Raw genomic sequence first — 19,370 nt, 5'->3', positions numbered from 1 at the left:
TGCTTAGTAGGGTGCCTGGCATAAAAGTACTTAGCAAATACTATAAAAATCTAATGATAATGATGATAATAATGATATTTGTTATATACCTACTACATGCCAGGCACCGTAATAAATACTGAGGAAGATACAGTATAATCAGATTCCACATGGGGCTCAGAGTCTAAGTAGGAGAGAGAACAGGTATTGAATCCCCATTTTCCAGATGACAGAACTGACGCTCAGATTAAGTGACTTGCCCAAGGTCACAGCAGGTAAGTGGCAGAGCTAGGATTAGAACACAGAGCCTCTGACTCCCAGGTCCGTGTTCTTTCCAGTAGTTCATGTTGCTTCTCAACCTTTTCCTCTCTGATGACTCTTCCCTTTCTATTTTCAAACTCCTAAATCACCATAACCAAAAAAGCACTTATATCCCACAGCCTCTTTTAGCTATTGTTCCATCTCCAAACAATCAATATTATCTACTGAGCATTTCCTCTGTTTACAGCAATGTACTTAGTGCTTACAATAGAGTTAGTAGACATGATCCCTGATTTCCAGGGGTTTACTATCTGGCAGATAGTAAAATCTCTGCTCCCAATCCTAATCAAACTCTTGGAACAGGGCATAGATACCTTCTGCCTTCATTTATGTTTCACTAAATTCTCCTTTGTCCACATGGCTGTCCTGCTGGCACCTCAAAATTAACATGTCCAAAACTGCAAGGCTCATCTTTCTCCCCTACTTGTATAGCTCAGCAATATAACATTGAACGATTGAAAATCTGGGAGATTTGCCAATCTTCATGTCTATAACTGCTTTGGTGACTTCATAAAATGTTGGAGCAAATGTCACCTCTTCGCATTTGGCAAGTTAATCTTTCTTCAGAGAATATCATCCCCAACAGTAGAATGGTTGATAAGTAGAGTGAAGTGTTGTGACCATCTTTTTAAGATTCTTCTGTTATCTTTGAAGTGACTTCAGATATCTATGTACTTGAGTTGTGCTATAGTAGTTGGTAGAGTTCCACTTACACTCTTTAGAGGTGAAAATAAATTCTTTCTTTGACTTCTGTCTCTGTAGCTTGGCAGTCTCCCAGCTTTGGCATTCCACTTCTTGTTCCTTAGTTGGTTCTATATTTCCCATCATGTACCTGATAATAATCCTTTCTGCTTTAGCTGTGAGAAACTAGGTTTTGGCGATGCATTTCAAGTTTTTCTCCAAATGGGTCTTTGATTTTTGAACATTCATTAAAGCAGTTCTGGTGTTTTCTTCTGGCAATACCCAGAGTTCAAAGGTTGTCTGGTAAACAAGGACTTCATAGATATTTCCAATTTTTCATCACATTAACTGAGGCATGTGAGGTGGTTTACTCTGATAGAAATGCTTGCTTCGGTAGGACATATACTAAAATTGGAATGATACAGAGAAGATTATCACAGTCCCTGCGCTAGGATGACATGCAAATCTGTGAAGTGTTCCATATTTTTCTGTTTACTTGTGTTGGTGTCTCCCCACCACTAGCTTGTTGTGGGCAGGGATTGTCTCTCATTATTGCTATATTATACTTCCCCAAGCACTTAGTACAGTGCTCTGCACACAGTAAGCACTCAATAAATATGATTGAATGCTAAAGCATGGTCAAAATGTTTCATGGTTTTGTCTTTTTTCTAGGAATCTGATATTGAATTGCCTGAATGGAGCACATGCCCCTTTGGTATACATTCATATTAGCTTTTACATCACTATGAATCCTAGTGTTGCATCTTGAGATACTAATGGACAAACTAGGCTTAAAAAACAGATGTCATGAGACTAAAGTAGAGCTTCCTTCCAAAATCTAGGCTGGAAAGACAAGTTGTGGAAAAGAAAAATAGTAAGGTATATTGTCAGATGCTTTTCCTTCAGTGAGACTGGCAAAAAAGATGAAGTGTCATCCTGGCTCAACTACTAGGATTTTTGTGATAATAGATGGACATTATAGACTTGTATTTCATATGACCATATCCTTATAGACTTTCACCTCTCCTCTCCACAGCCCACATATTTTCTCATTCTACTTTTGTCCTGCTATAAATATAAATTGCAATCCTAAAATACTGAATTTGGTGATGGGCAGTGTTAGAGAAGAAAGAGTTCAAAGAAAACCATCTGGTGAGTAAGCTCTAAAAATACAAATAAAACTCTTTCCCAGCTTACAGGACACGCAGACAAAGGGAAAGAGAGAGAGAGATGAGAGAGACAAAAAATTAAAGTTGATGGAGGGAAAAACATACAAACTACTTCCTAGTTTGATGATGATGGTTTTTTTCCCCTCTGCTTGCATAGTATTTTTCCTTCACAGGCTATGTTCTATGATTAAAAAGAACCAACTTATCAAATGTAGTTCAAACTATTACCCTGATGTTCTTCACCACAACACTGCATGGCATTCTAAGTCATTTTAAGGCATTCTAAAAACATACATATACACAAAAATTTGCATACCCTATTCTTTCAGGAATGTTTGACTACTCTGTCATTAAAATCATTTCATTTTTAAAAGGCTTAACATCTTCTTTATGCTTTCAAAGATAATGGTGCATACTGTTCACAAATTCTTTCTCCTCCAAAAGATTTTCAGTTTAGCTACTTAACTGTCATTGGAAAATGTCAAAATAGATTTACTGAATTAAATGATAGTAAAGGACAGAGGTCTGTAGACTTTCTGAAAATATAGCAGAGTTTTAGCTGCGGAACTGTTGAGTAGGAATTGATTATTTTTTTTTTTAATTCTCAGCTACCAAATGGAGATTCAAGAAAACTTAATAGGTGCTTGTGCTACCTTCAAATTTCAGTCTTTGTTAAAGGGTGAATAAAAATATTAAAATTGCTTTAAATTATAGTTTTTAACAGAAAACAAAAACTAAAGTAAATGCAGAATATGCACTTTGAGGTAAAAACACAACACTGCTGTATTTTGGAAGAATCTGGAAAGTTTTGTAAAAGACCTGATTGCAGCCTAGAACTACAAAATTTCATAAGAGATATAAAATGATTAGTTTCTATTAATTTTTCTTTTACTTATTTAAATGTTATCAGATGTTTTGGATTTAGATGGAAAGACAGCCTAAAGAAAGAAGTAGAAAGCTACACCCTTACACAATGACTGTCATATCTCTAATCAAATCTTTGACACATAGGACATTATTTAAGTCTGCTTGTGTGGTTATTCTGGTGAAGTTGTAAAAGTCACCCTCTTGGATTACCTAAAAGCACAAGAATGAAGGATTAGGATAAAAAGTCATCTATTTTGTTTTGCTGTTTTGTTTTGTTCTGTTTTACTCTGAAAGACATGAACAATTAAGAGCCCACACTGCCATCTTTCTTCAACTGACTTTTCTCTTTCAGTAATATCAGAATAATTTCAAAATAAGGCTCCTGGAGGAACAAAAAGATATACTGATATATTCTAATATGTTTCTAGGACACAGACTGGATTATTGTCAGCCTCCTCTCTGATCTCCCATTCTCCTGTCTCTCCCCACTTCAGTCTATTCTTCATTCCGCTGCCCGGATCATCTTCCTACAGAAATGCTCTGGGCATGTCACTCCCCTCTCCAAAAACCTCCACTGGTTGCCTATCAACCTTCACATGAAGCAAAAACTCCTCACTATTGGCTTCAAAGCTCTCCATCATCTTGCCCCCTTCTATCTCACCTCCCTTCTCTCCTTCTGCAGTCCAGCCCACACACTCTGCTTCTCTGTCGCTAGCCTCCTCACGGTGCCTCGTTCTTGCCTGTCCTGCTGTCGACCGCTGGCCCACATCCTACCGCTGTCCTGGAATGCCCTCCCTCCTCACATCCGCCAAACTAACACTCTCCCCCTCTTCAAAGCCCTACTGAGAGCTCACCTCCTCCAGGAGGCCTTTCCAGACTGAGCCCTCCCTTTCCCTCTGCTCCTCCTCCCTCCCCATTCCCCATTCTCCCGCCCTCTGCTCTTCCCCCTTCCCCTCCCCTCAGCACTGTGCATATTTGTATATATTATTTATCACTCTATTTTGTTAATGATGTGTATATATCTATGATTCTGTTTATCTTGATGATGTCTGTGCCAGACTACTTGTTTTGTTTTGTTGTCTGTCTCCCCTGTTTAGCTGTGAGCCCATTGTTAGGCAGGGATTGTCTCTGTTGCCGAATTGTACTTTCCAAGCACTTAGTGCTCTGCACATAGTAAGTGCCAATAAATACAATTGAATGAGAATGAACAGAGGCAGGTATCCAATGAACAGGGAAATTAAAACATTTTCCCACTTACGAAAAGCAGTAATATAAGAGGACAAGAGCCTCATCATATCTAACTTTATGGAAGAAACCTCATTTATTTTCACAACATTTTAGTAGTTTGCTTCATTTCTCAACTTTAGATAGTCAAGGGCATTTCTTCTACAGTTTTTTCCTTGTTTCCTCTGAAGACCTGATTGATTAGTGCTTTTATTTTATCATTTAGAGTTTTTAACCAATCTATACCAAATTACAGGAAATGACAGTAAATAGGTTAAAAATTACCTCTCCAATTGAATTAAGAATAGCCAGGCATTAATAAAAAAACAAGTTCCATATATTCTTCAGTGGCAAAGAATGGGTATCAAATTCCATGTAATGGGGACCAGAGCAGAAGAGCAGAGTCAGAAAACCCCAAGAATATGTAAAGACACAAAACCTTTGACTTCAGGGAAAATAATACATTAAACTGAGTACAGAAAAATTGTGACATACTTTTGCAGCCTATTTAGAAAGTATTCTAAAATATCCTATTCTAGGTAGACCTAGAGAAGTCAGTCTCCCCCCATAACTATTCTCTCAGAAATATACTTCAGAGAGAATGTCATATCTTGTTCATCTGCTCTATTTTCCCTAATGGTTATCACAGTGCATTGCACTCAATGGATGTTTTCCAAATACCTAAATAAATTTTTGATTATCCAGGATCAATCATTTGAGTGCCTAATGTGTGCAGAGCACTCTTAGTGCTTGGGATGCACCACATAATTCTATTCTTAAATCATTCCCCGTAAATCAGTTTAACACTGGTATGTAGTACACTTAAGTGGAACTTTCCATTCATTATCTTTCAAGTGCTACTTAGCACAGCTTGATCTCTGTTACAATCTTTTAAATGACAAGGCCCGTGATACAGAACAGTATAATAAAATCAGAGGATTATAGTGTATCAAATGTAGAATTTTAAAGACTTGGAAGCAAATTTTAATATTCATGATTTTAATGACTAGCATTTCTTTTCCAGTTCCTAAGAAGGAGATAGCATGCATTCTGATACATTGGTCAATGGGATACCATTTAAACACTTTGCTGATCCATGAAAACTTCATTAATCTTCCCAACACCAGTGTTATACTGAGAACATAGAAACATGCTGGAAAAGGATGGTACTAATCTGTTAATCTGATGGATTACATTTCCAATTGCATTAAATTTGAGTTACTTACTCTTAGTCTTGTTCATTGATGGATGGATGCCCACTCTACTTTTATCAGCCCTGCCCCCACCCATCCCCACAAGGCAGTTGTTCTTGTCTTTATCTTAAATTCCCTTTTTCAGAAAGTTTAAAAACACTCCTTTAATGTCAGGTGCCATCTAACAATTAAGTTAAATAGAACATAAGTGAATCAAAATTGATTTGGTTTAAAAAAATAAATAGCACACTTAAAAATTGCATTCAATCAATTCAGTGGTATTTATTGAGCATATACTGAGTGCAAAGCACTCAAAATATGATTGTGATAAAACTCTAAGAACCTTGTAATGTTCCTTTACAAGTATGTAAATTCACCCTTTTCTAAAGGACTAATCAAGATTATTATCTCTACTAACTAGGGTTACCTGGAAAATGGAGTAGCCTCATGCCTCCTGACCCACTCAAGGTGTGGCTGTTTGGGACATTAACAATGGCATCTGACCAGCACAGAGTCAGAGTTCCTGCTGACCTATTCCCTCTGACATTCTGTGGGCATAGCAAGCACTTTTTTTCCTTTTCCTTTCATCCAGCCCCCGATATAGAAACTTCTATGACATCAGGTTTGTTTGTTCTACTTTCCTTCAAAATTTAGGCATCAAGCAATTGCTGATTTCCTTATCTTCTGTCTTAATTCTCCCCTCTCTTTGGCAATGCAATTTCACAGAGCTGAAGATGTGGACAGTGGTAGGAGTTGAAGGGAAAGAAACCAGCCAGGCCACTACAGTGAGGCTGAAACCAAAGTATATTTGAGCCTGCAAGAGAGACCATGCCCACAAAAACAAAAAATTCTGCCTTTTCAACTCCTTGTTCACCTATGGGAAAGGACTCTTTATAATTTACAAGGTGTTTGCAGGTGCTGGGAGATTGGACACCAAAGGAGAGAATAGCAGTGTTGCAAACAGAGCAGAAAAACACCTGTGGCCTTTCTGGTCCAGATAAAAAAAAATGCCAAAAAACCTTATCACTGGCATTTGGAAGAGCAAATGGAAGGCCCCATTATAATTATCATTATAATTATCATCATCAGTGGTATTATTTAAGCATTTACTATATGCAGAGAGCTGTACTGAATACATGGGAAATTACAATACAACAGAGTTGGTAGAGTTCATTCCTCCCATAAGGAGTTAGCAGTCTGATGGCATTGATTCATACCTCCTCAAAGATGGTGGGAACCAGGGCTAAATGTCCCTCTGTCCCTCTCTGTAATAGCAGGAACAGGGCTTTGACTGTGTGCACTAAGAAACGAATTGGAGGAAGAAACAAATTGGAGGGGCAAAAACCAGCATCTTGTAGCCAAGAGCCTGGGTGTTTAGGCATGAAACAATGTTTTCTCTGCATCAAACTTGCCAAATATCTCAAACCCTCCTTATCCTCTTCTCTGTTCCACACACTACTATTGCAGTGAGTGTAAATCTATGAATATAAACTTTCCTCCTTATCAGTGATCAGTAGTACTTATCAAAGGCTGATGAGGAGTCTCACCCAATCCTGCCACCACAACCATCCAAAACCCCATTCACCACTATATGAAGAAAGTGGTGGTGATGACTGTAAGCTCATAGTGGGCAGGGAACATGTCTACAACTCTGTAGTGTACTCTCCTGAGCATTCAGTATAGTGCTCTGAACTTAAGTGCTCAACAAATATCATTGATGAGGATGATAATGATAATGCTGTTAATGGAGTCTCCCATTTGTTATCTTCCAAATGCCAGTGATAAGGTTTGTTGGCATGACTTTTTGATGCTATTAGAGATGTAGACCAGAAAAGCCATAGGTGTTTTTTGCTCTGTTTGCAGAATCTCAAGAATATTCAACATTAGGTGACTGAATCACTGCATCTGTGACCACCTATGCAGATGATAAGAAAGTGGATCTAGATTGATCCCTGTTATGGCAGCTTGGATCAGTTTTCTCTTATAGTCTGACTCTTGGTCAAAAATGTATAATTTCCACAATACCAAGGCAGTTGTTAGACACTTTTTGGCTTCCAACCAAACTGCTGCACCTAGTGAGACCCATGTTAAAAAAAAATACTTCCCCATTTTACAAACTATGCCTTCCCATTCCATTCTTTGCCTAGCTCTATTACAGCCTATTTCAACTTTTACAGAAAGCTAGTTTTTCCTTAGCCTGTTCTCCAGGAAGGGAAACTATTTAGAAAATTGGTTTCTTTGAGTTTGGACCCATGCAGGCCTGACCTATTTTACCTTGTTACAGTGATGGAGAGTTCCATGCCTGTTAAAATGTAGCTTCAAAGATTCCTATGCTGCTAAAGAATAAAGATATTCCCTTATCACCACCAGGGAGAAGCTGAAATGTCACCTTTTAATCAATTTCTCTGCTTTCCAATTGTATTTTATGTTTTCTTTTTGAAAAATGAAAAGTTCATATGTCTACATGTAACTAAAATTTTATATACTGCTCCAAATCAATATCGAGAATGAATTCCTGGAGGGAGAGAAGTAGGCAGGAGAAGATACAAATCTCATAGGGGTATTTGCTCCCAAAGTCATACCTTTCACTTATTGCATTCATAATTAAAGGATGAAACCCCAAATTTGCTATTATTTTTTCCATATATATGTATACATGTATGAAGTTGTCTTTTATAGCAGAAAAAAAGAAAATAATTACTAATGAATTCATTCTTAAATTACATATTACAAATAAACTTCTTTATGTCAGTCTCCTCCTCTAGACTAATCTCACTGTGAGCAGGGAACATTGAGCAGGGTACATGTCTGCTAACTCTAGTATTGTATTCTCCCAGGCTCTTAGTACTGTTTTGAATGTACTCTGTACTGTATTAAGAGCACAGTAAGCACTCTGTAAATACCATGGATTGATTGATTAATGGAGTGTAGTCCTGACTGTATATTCTCTCCCAGAACTTAGTACAGTGCTCTGCACACAATAAGCATGTAATAAATACTACTATTATTACCATTTTTAGCACTACTATTACAACTTCTACTAGGACAGACTTTACATATATGAGATTGTTCAGGATACTCAGGAAAAAGGCAGAATTGCCTATGCAGCCCTACTTAAGACCTATCAGCATAGAGCATTGGAATCAAGAAAGGTGTGTTCTTTTTGGGCAGAAGCCTTAAAAGGATGTAAAGATTAAAAAAAAATAAAAATTAAAAAACCAGCAGCAGTGTGGCTAAGCAACAAGCACAACAGGACAAAAAATGGGGTGTGTATGTGCGGTAAATTCACTTTGTAAACTCAATTAATTTCTTTACCTATAATTCTGAGTCCCAAATTTCACTGTTCTCACCCACACATCTATGCTTTGAACAGGACTGGGAGGATAGCTTTCACGCTCTAGAGATTTTCTTCAACTCTCATATGCCCCACCTTACACACCTTCCTCATTGTCCAATTATTAAAGTTAGCCTGAGGCCAAGCACACATTCTTTTACAATGAAAATCTAACTAAGGTTGAAGTTAGCCAGTGGCAAAACAGATCCATGCTGTTTGTTCCCTGCATATCCTGGTTAAAGTGAGATAGCTGTCTCCTTCTAGGACCATTCCCCAGAGGTGTTGGAACTGTTAGACTCAGATCCTGACTCTGACCATGGCTAACAACCCACTCAGACCCTGACAAACCACAGAACTAAACAGGAAGGATGTGCCAGATAAAATTAAAGTTCACACCAACCTATGCATTCCAAGGAAAATATAACAATAGATTAAAGAGAAGAACATTTTAAAATTTCCTTTAAACAGTCACATGCTAATTTCCATAGGTAGGGTGATAATGTACCTAGATTTCATCATATTTTGCCTGTTGTTGAGTCAGATATAAGCATCAGCTTAAATCCTATTTAATGTATTTCAGTCTATTTCATGCAATCATTACCTATATTGTTTAGGAGACCTTTGTCCATTTAATAGCATTTTTATCCTACAGAATTAAAAATTGATCTAATTTGTAATTGGGGTATTTGTGATATATCTAAATTGACATTACCAATTAGCTTTAAGAAACTTGGCTTATATATCAGCTTGCATGTGGAAAATTCTACCATACAAGTCAATTCTACATCCACATACTGACTTTCAGTTGCCTAAGATAGTAAAAATAATATAGTAAGAGTTTACTACACTCTAAGCATCATACTAAAAGTTGACTAGATACAACTTAATCGGGTAGGACACAGTCCCTATTACATATGAAGCTCACAATTTAAGGTGAGTAGAGAGAACTGATATTTCATTCCATTTTGCCGATGAGGAACTGAGACACTGAGAAATTAGGTATCTTGTCCAAAGTCACACAGCAAGCGACAATGCCAGGAATAGAACTTGGGTCCTCTTACTTCTAGGCTTGTGTTCTTTCCACTAGTCCATGCTGCTTCCCATATGTTGTCACATGCTGCTTCCTAAGCAGATAGAGGTAGATAATATAATCAAGCAGTAGCATTTATTGCATGCTGACTCTGTACTGAGCATTGTACTAAATTCTTGGAATTAGTTCGACATGATCTCTGTCTTCAGGAAGCTTACAACTAGTGGGTAAGTCAGATATTAAAATAAGTTACTGGTAGGAAGAAGCAATATAGTATAAAGATCTGTATGTAAGTATAATGGAAGGGAATGAAAACCTGAGTGTTTGTGATAAAGTCCTGAAATGTCATTTGGAGGAAAAAGGGTGGGAAGATGGGTGATTAATCAGTTAAATTCTTGTGGAGGTCATGTGATTTCAGGGATCTTGAAGACGGGGAAAAAAGGGGAGGATTAGAATGTGAAGGTAGTGTGTAAACAAGAGGTTGGCTATGAGACAAGATACAGCTGGTAGGTTGACATTGGAAGAATGAAGAATACGATCCAGGGTGAAGTGGGAGAGATGTGAGAGTAAATAAAGAGGGAAAGAGGTGATTGAGTATCTTAAAGCCAGTGATTAGGAGATTCTGCTTGATGTGGAGAGGACCAAGAATCCACTGGAGGTATTTTAAGAGTGAGGAGAGGTACACGTGCAGAAAGAAGTTTTAGAAATGTGATCTGACTAGAGTAAAAAAATGGACTGGAGGAGCAAGAAGCAGGAGGCTGGAGGCAGTTTGGGTGAAGAGGAAGAGGTAGATTCTGATAATGTTGTAGAAGGAAAATAGACTGGATTTGCTGACAGACTGAAATTGTGAGTTGAAAAAGATAGAGGAGACATGGATAATACCAACATTATTCACTTGGGAGATGGGGAGAGATAGTAAGTATTGTCAACTAATAAGAAAATAAGGTCGAGTAGTGGATTTGGGCAGAGCAATGCATGGCCTATGGGAAGAAGCATGGCTTAATGGGTAGAGCACAGTCTAGGGGTCAGAAGGACCTGAGTTATAATTCTGGCTCTGCCATTTGTCTGCTGTGTGACCTTGGGAAAGTCACTTAACTTCTCTGTTCCTGTTACCTCATATGTAAAATGGGGAATAAGACTCCATGTGGGAAAGGAACTGTGTCCAACCTGATTTCTTGTATCTTTATCCTAGAGCTTAGATCAATGCGTTATACATAGTAAACACTTTACAAATAACATCACTGTTATTATTAATGCACTTCTGGCATGTTAAGTTTGAGGTACCAGTGTAAAGGATAATATGTCATTTGGGAGAATGCCTGAACTATCAGTTTGACCTCAAGATTTGGCAAAAGTCCATAGAGAAGCTATAATATCTATTTTTCAATCAGTTTCCTTGGGGTCACCTGTGTTTCATATTTGATTTACAGTGGAGGCCTTGGAACATAATCAGTCCAATAGCATTGCAAAAATGTTTGTTTATACCTGGATATATTTCATGTCATTAGAATGTGCCAATAGCATGACACTGAGCTTGTTTTGCTGCCCAGTGAGCATTATGATTTGGAACCCTGAGATTTAGTCAATCTATGAGTGGTATTTATTGAAAACTTACTGTGTGCATAACACTGTACTGTGTATATCATTCTGGTCAATAATGTTTATCATTCACTTCAGCAGAAATGTTACTGGCCTAACATCATCCAAAGTTTGTTTCTTCAATTTCACATTCTTAAAAGTATCCTTTGGTCTTAAGTATTTTGTGTGTTGCCTTTGTTCAGAAGCTATTGATCTGTACCAACATCCAGCCATATAGAAATAATTTTCCTTCCTATCCAGTGAAAATGATGACACAAACAGCAAAGTACTCAGAGGAAATGAATAAATGCAAGTCATGTTATTAAAATACCCAGTAAAAATTTCTTTGATTTTGTAGAGAATGAAGAACATCATGGAAGTTATGTACTCAGAGAGAGAGGGTAGACCTGGATCAATCAGTCAATCAGTGGCATTTATTGAACACTTAATATGTGAAGAGCACCGTACAAAGGGTTTGGGAGAGTACAATACAACAGAGTTAGCACTTACAGTCTAGGGGGAACACAGATTAATATAAATAAATAATTTATGATATGTAATTTAAAAGACATGTGCCTAGGTTTTGTGGGGTTGAGTGGGGAATATCAAATGTCCAAAGGTAGCAGACCCAGGTACACAGATGACCCAGGAGGAAGAGTGATCCTGGGAAAACAGGGCTTAATCGGGAAGGCTTCTTGGAGGACCTTAATAAAGATTTGAAGGTGGGGAGAGTGGTGGTGGTCTGGCATATGTATAGACTGTATCACAAGCCTGTAACCTTAGTGTTAACCTTGACTCCTCCCTCTCATTCAATCCACATATTCTATCATATCTGTAATTTTAAGTACATATCTGTAATTTTAATTCTCTTTTTCTCTTTACCCCTCCCAGCCCCAAAACACTATGTACATATCCATAATTTTATTTATTTGTATTGATGTCTGACTCCCCAGCTCTAGACCTAGACTGTGAACTGGTGGTGGGCAGGAGATGTCACTGTTTGACATTAAGCACTTAGTACAGTGAATGAATGATTAAATGAATGATTAAATCCATCACTGGGACCCACTTTCACAACATCACTAAAATCTGCTTTCTTCTCCATCTATACTGCTACCATGTTAATGCAATCACTCATCCTAACCTACCTGGATTACTGCATCAGCTCCTTGCTGACCTCCCAGTCCCCTGCTTCTCCCCACTCCAGTTCATACTTCATTCTGCTCCTGGAACATTTTTCTACAAAAAACATTCAAGACATGTCATTCCACTCCTCAAAAACTTCACTAATTGCCCATTCACCTTTGCATCAGACAAAAATTCCTCACCATTAGCTTTAAAGCACTCCATAACCTTGTCCCCTCCTACCTCACCTCACTACTCTCCTTCTACAACCCAGCCTGCACACTTTGCTCCTCTAATGCTAACCTTTTCACTGTGCCTTGCTCTCACCCCATCTCACCGCCGACCCCTCACCCATGTCCAGCCTCTGGTTGGAACACCATCCCTCCTCAGATCTGACAATTGCTCTCCCCCTCTTCAAAGCCTATTGAAGGCACATCTCCTCCAAGAGGTCTTCCCAGACCCTTCTGCATCACCCTGACTTGCTCCCTTTGTTCTTCCCCTTCCCAGCCCCACAGCATTTATGTACATATCTGTTAGTTACTTATTAATTTTATTAATTTTAATCTCTGTCTTCCCACCTCTAGACCATAATATCATTGTGGGCATGGAATGTGTCTGTTTATTGTTGTACTGTACTCTCCCAAGTGCTTTATATAATGTTCTGCACATAGAAAGTGTTCAATAAATACAATTGAATGAATATATGGAGGGGGAGGGAGTTGCATTCATTCATTCAATAGTATTTATTGAGCGCTTACTATGTGCAGAGCACTGTACTAAGCGCTTGGAATGTACAAGTCGGCAATGGATAGAGACAGTCCCTGTCGTTTGATGGGCTTACAGTCTAATCGGGGGAGACAGGCAGACAAGAACAATGGCAATATGGGAGGAGCTGGGAAATGGGTCAGCAGCAAGATAAACAAGATTGGGGCACATTGAGTAAGCTGGCACTAGAGTAGCAAAGAGTGAGGCTGGCTTTAGTAGATTAGTGAGGTGTGATAGAAGGGGATAATAATGATAATAACAATAATAATAATTTAGGTGCTTGTTAAGCAGTTATTATACATCAGACACTGTCCTAAGCTCTGGGGTAGATACAAGATAACCAGGTTGGACATAATCCCTGCCACATAGGACTCAGACTTAATCCCCATTTTTCAGATGAGGGAATTGAGGTACAGATAAGTGAAGTGACTTGCCCAAGGTCACACGGCAGATAAGCAGTAGAGCTGGGATTAGAATCCACATTCTTCTGATTCCCAGTCCTGTGCTCTTTTCACTAGGCTATGTAGCTTGACTGAGTGCTTTAAAGCCAGTAGTATGAGTTTTGGTTTTATGTGGTTGTGATGAAACTGAATGAAAGTCATCACTACATTGCAAGGTAGAAACGTTACAGACTAAAAATGAGAAAGGTATTGATCAGGTGCTAATATCCTCAGGCCTTGAAAGAATACTTGAAGGAATATTGCCAGGCAATATGAAGTTTCTGTACATTTTGAACCCCCAGAATTTATAGCATCATAGATTTGGAGGCCTGAGGCTACTACCATGCCAAAGAGCTGGAAGGCTCCTGTTTCCCAAAGTATATTCCTGTCGAGTTTGAGAGCTAACCTGGGGAAATTGTGTTTTTAGTGAGGCAGATGGACACACTGAGGCTGAAGCTTTATGCAAATTGATGAAGTACTCTTCTGTCTCCTGCATTGTTGACTGCATGACTATGACTCCCAGTGGAGTACTAAAGAGGAAATTGTGTATGTGCGGTTTCGAGTTACCTGATTTGCACAAGTTCTTAAAATGGAAGCTGGAAGACCTGAAAGATCTCTAAGTGCATTTGCATTGGTTTATGCCTCAGAGACTTGAGACAATTTCTAGAGCTTGGGTTTTGGCTGCCATAGGAAGTTTAGTGACTGGGCTGCTCAGCTGAGGCCAGCTACCAGGCCAGAATGTGTGAGGTCCCAAGACTTATAAATTCTAAAATCTTCTGTATCCCCATTTTAGAGTTAAAGAATATGATAAATAGAAAAATTACATCTTGTCCAAAATCACAGGATAAATCAGGCATAGAAGCTCAAACAGCAACCAAGCCCCAGCTCAGTGCCACCTAACCCATTTAAACCAGAATAAATTTAAAATATTTTTATCATTTTATCCTGGGATTAAATGGGTCTGTTGACCTAGGAATGCAATACAAAGGTCTTGTAAATGACCTCTTACCCAAGACAAGTAGTAACTTATGAAGTAGAATAAGGACAACAAAAAACAGATTTCATTTGGTTTAATATTTGAGTTACTCCTGAGAGGAGGATATTGTTACTAGCAAAGTTGTTACTAGCAAAGTTTAATTACCTGCATACCCAAACTTCAGAAAATAGAGTGAAATCTAGAGTGACATAGAGAAGGATGGAGAGGAATTGGGGTAGAGGGTGAACAGTGGGTATGAGAAAAAGAAGGGTGACAAAATGAAGCACTTAAGTTTCATATAATACCCAGATGCAACACCATTCTGACAGAGTTGGCTCCAAGTTTTCATCTGTTGAAAGAAAATTTAATTTGTTGGAATGGGAAATTTCAGTCTCTACCCATTTTTAGTTAGAACTTTCTCCATTTCATCATCAGAAATTGAGGCTTTTGAGTACTATCATTCCTATTTTGTAATAATTCTGGAATTTTAATCAAAGTGATTCTCTTTTCCTATAGCTTTAGGGACAGTACTTCAGCAGCACAATATCATCAGCAAAGTTCATATCTTCTTGGTGTCTCACATCCCTATGGATTCATATTAGTGCTGTCTACATTGATCTGCTTTATATGATTGATCTGGTTACCCTTTCAGAGCATTTAAAATAAGTGCTCAATAAATGCCATTGATTGATTTTTGATGACATTTAAATGAGCTGATGTAGCACTGAAGAATCCTACATAATGTTTTGTTATGCAGACAGCCAAATGTGTTTTATAATACATACAGAAGAGACCTGCCTTTCTGCATGATGTTAGTATATTTATTTATTTGGCTATTTCATATATGAGAAATAAAAGGATGATCCTTCAGATAGGTTGTCCTCTTTAGATGATGTTTTTAATGATGAAGGTCCATTAATGCTTGTGGATGTGGCTTCACACCATAACTGTGAATGTAAAAGTTGTCCTTTGCTAAGTGAATGCATTAACTGCTTGCCATGACTGTCACTCTTTATAAATCTGCCCTTTGGTTTCCTGATTTTCCCAGATGTTTTGTTGAAGGAGCTACCATTGTGCCCTGCAGCTGATTTCTCTGCTGTAACTGTCTCCCAACAGTCTGCCTTATTTGCCACAATAATTTAGAGTGTATTTTCTTATTTTTTAAACATTTGTTCTGTATTTCTTTAGTCCCATTTCAGTTCACTAACAGCAGCTGCTTGCAAAACTTTCTATCTTCCAATTAATTCTGCATGTCCAGGGAACAAATTAGACTATCCTGAGAAATTCATTAAATTCCACACTAGTAGGGCCGGTTAGGTTAAAATTTAAGTTGTTCTTTTTTGGCTCTTGCCCATCAACATTAACAGTGCTATATGGCAAGTTGAACCTTGCACACATACATAATATGCTTCCAAGATAGAGAATGTGACAGACAACATGAAAATTGGTTCAGAATGTACTTCTAGTTCACGGGCAAACTCTTCATCTCAATAAACTGTGAACAGATGAATGTCTGAGTGTTTAGGAACTGCTCTGTGCAGGTAGGTGATTGTGATCTTGAGGAACATATAAAATGTAGATATTTATAAATGATTTTGTAAAGTAGGCATTAGTACAATGGACTAATGCTAATGATCTGACTGCATTCAAAACCTTACTCTTGATGATACAGGATTGGATGATAAAGGATTAGTATTTGAGTTTGAGTATGACCTGTACTTTGATGAAATTGTATTTTGACCAAGTGTGAGACCTTTCTTCCTTCCCTAACTGACATCTTCAACTACTCACTCTCCAATTACACCTTCCCCACCGCTTTCAAACCCTCCAGTTATCACCCCATCTCCCATCTACATTCCTTTACAAAACCCTCTAGGGAGTTATTTGCACCCACTACTTACACTTTCTTTCCTCCTTTACCTTCTGCAATTTGGATCACAACCCCTGCACACCACAGAAACTGCCCTTTCCAAGGTCACCACTACCTCCTTCTTTACAAATCCAAAGGACTTAACTACATCCTAAATCCTCCTAGATCTGTTCAACACTGTGGACCGCCTTCTTCTCCTATAAACACTATCTAACCAGGGCTTCACTGACATCGTCAATGAAACAAAAAGTTATATTTATTGAGTGCTTCCTATGTGCAGAATTCTGTACTAAACACTTGGGATGATGCTCCTGGTTTTCCTCTTTCTGGCTACTACTATTCAGTCTCCTTTGCTGGCTCCTCCTCTGCCTCCTACTCCCATAGTGTAGAAGTCCTTCAAGACTTAGTTCCGGGTTCCCCTCTATTCTCCATAAACCATCACTCTCTTGGAGAAACAATTTACTCCCATCTCTACTTAGATGACTTCCAAATCTACCTCTCCAGCCCAGACTTCTCTACTTTGTAGTCTCACATTTCCTCCTTCTGCCTTCAGGACAAATGTACTTGGATATCTCTCTGACACCTAACATTTAACATGTTCTAAAATGAACTCCTTGTCTTCCCACCCAAACCCTTTACTCCTCCCCAACTTTCCCCTCACTATAGACAACACTACAATCCTCTCTCTATTACAAGCCTGTTATCTTGGTATTGTCTTCCAGTCATTTGTTTAATTCAACCAGTATTCAGTCTGTCACCAAATTCTAGTGTTTTTACCACATTTACAGCACCTTTAGATTCTGCCCTTTGTCTCCATCCAAACTGATACCACATTGGCCCAAGTGTTTGTCATATCCCATGTCGACTATCATCTCAGCATGCTTAGTGACCTCTCTACTTCCAGTCTATCCTCAGTGCGGTCCATACTTCACTCTGCTACTCGATTATTTTTCTAAAAAATAATTTTGGTACTTCCCCTCTCCTAATAATAATAATGTTGGTATTTGTTAAGCGCTTACTATGTGCCGAGCACTGTTCTAAGCACTGGGGTAGACATAGGGGAATCAGGTTGTCCCACGTGGGGCTCACAGTCTTAATCCCCATTTTACAGATGAGGGAACTGAGGCACAGAGAAGTTAAGTGACTTGCCCACAGTCACACAGCCGACAAGTGGCAGAGCTGGGATTCGAACTCATGAGCCCTGACTCCAAAACCCGTGCTCTTTCCACCGAGTCCTCTAAACTTCCAGTGGCTTTTCATCCAATTCTGCATCATAGAGAAGCTCCTTACCAATGACTTTAAGATATTCAATCTGCTATCCACCTCGTCCCTTACTCCATTCTTCTGCCACTACAATCCAGCCTGCACACTTTGTTCTCTAACACCAACATACTTACTGTATACCCCGATCTTGTCTCTATTGCAGTCAACACCTTCCTCGTGTCCTCCCTCCTGCCTAAAACTCCCTTATTATCTGACAGCCCACCACTGTTGCTACCTTCAAAGCTATAATTTTTTTTAATGGAATTTGTTAAGCACTAACTATGTGCCAGGCACTGCGTGCTGCTGCTGATGATAATGGTTAAGCATTCACTATGTGTTGAGCACTATTCTAAGTGCTGGTGTAGATACAAACTAATCAGATTGAACACAGTCTCTGTCCCACATGGGGCTCACAGTTTTAATCCCCCTTTTACAGATGAGGCAACTGAAGCCGAGAGAAGTGAAGTCACTTGCCCAAGGTCACACAGCAAAGTGGTAGAGCTGGGTTTAGAACCCAGATCCTTCTGACTCTGAGCCCCATGCTCTATCCACTAGGCACACTGTTTAAAGTATGCGAGCTTAAGCATCCAACATCTGTACCCTGGACAGAGAATGTACCTGCTATAGTGCTGAAAGGGTCAGTAGAGAAGTCAAGCCACCAAGCTCACAGTTGGATGTAGTAATGTAGTTGGTTTTCCATTTGGGGCCATTATCTTCACTCCCTCCCTGAACCAGACTTAATAGTGAAGCAGCATTGCAGAGTGGAAAGAACACGGGCCTGGGAGTCAGAGGACCTTGGCCCTAATCCTGGCTCTTCCACTTGTTTGCTGTGTTAACTTGGACAAAGTCATTTCAGTTCTCTGTACTTCAGTTACCTCATCTGCAAAATGGGATTAAGACTGTTAGCCCTGTGTGGGACAGAGACTGTGTTCAACTTGATTACCTAGTATCTACCTTAGCACTTAGAAGAGTGACTTGTATATAGAAAGTGCTTCATAAATACCACAAAAAATAGAGTACTCAGTGCTTGGAACTCTGAGACTCTAAGGACAACTGAGGATTGCTCTTTGAATGAGTGACCTATAGACTGATCAGCTTGCTACTCTAAACAAGAGCCACAGCCAGTTCTGAAACACTTAGTACAGTACTCTGCACCTGGTAAGCACTCAGTAAATGCCAAAGATTGGTTTTTTATGATATTTGTCAAGTGCTTAATATGTGCCAGGCACTGTACTAAATGTTGGTGTAGATACAAGCTAATCAAGTTGGACATAGTCCATGTCCTCCATGGGATTCACCATCTTAATCTTCATTTTACAGTTGAAGTAACCGAGGCATAAAGTAGTTAAGTGACTTGCCCAAGGTCACACAGCAGACAAGTTGGGGAGAGAGAATTAGAACTCAGGTTCTTCTGACTCCAAGTCCCGTGCTCTATGCACTAGACCACACTGTTTCTCTACTAAAATCATATCTTCAAGTAGGCTTTCATGACTAGGCTTTTATATCCCCAACCTTTCTTTTATATCCCCACCATCCTTCCATCTGTGTTGCCTAT

At 38.9% G+C, this 19,370-nt stretch overlaps 1 non-coding gene across 1 annotated transcript; it reads left to right on the top strand.

Annotated features, from left to right (window-relative positions):
- Window positions 1-1,364: 1,364 nt before the first annotated feature.
- LOC114809335 lies at window positions 1,365-1,469 on the top strand. The gene has a single exon (XR_003757122.1). It is a non-coding gene; the product is annotated as a U6 spliceosomal RNA (small nuclear RNA).
- The last annotated feature ends 17,901 nt before the right edge of the window (window positions 1,470-19,370 follow it).

The sequence above is a fragment of the Ornithorhynchus anatinus genome, chromosome 2 (assembly GCF_004115215.2).
Source record: "Ornithorhynchus anatinus isolate Pmale09 chromosome 2, mOrnAna1.pri.v4, whole genome shotgun sequence".
Classification (NCBI taxonomy): domain Eukaryota; kingdom Metazoa; phylum Chordata; class Mammalia; order Monotremata; family Ornithorhynchidae; genus Ornithorhynchus; species Ornithorhynchus anatinus.
This window is presented reverse-complemented; position numbering and strand designations above follow the sequence as displayed.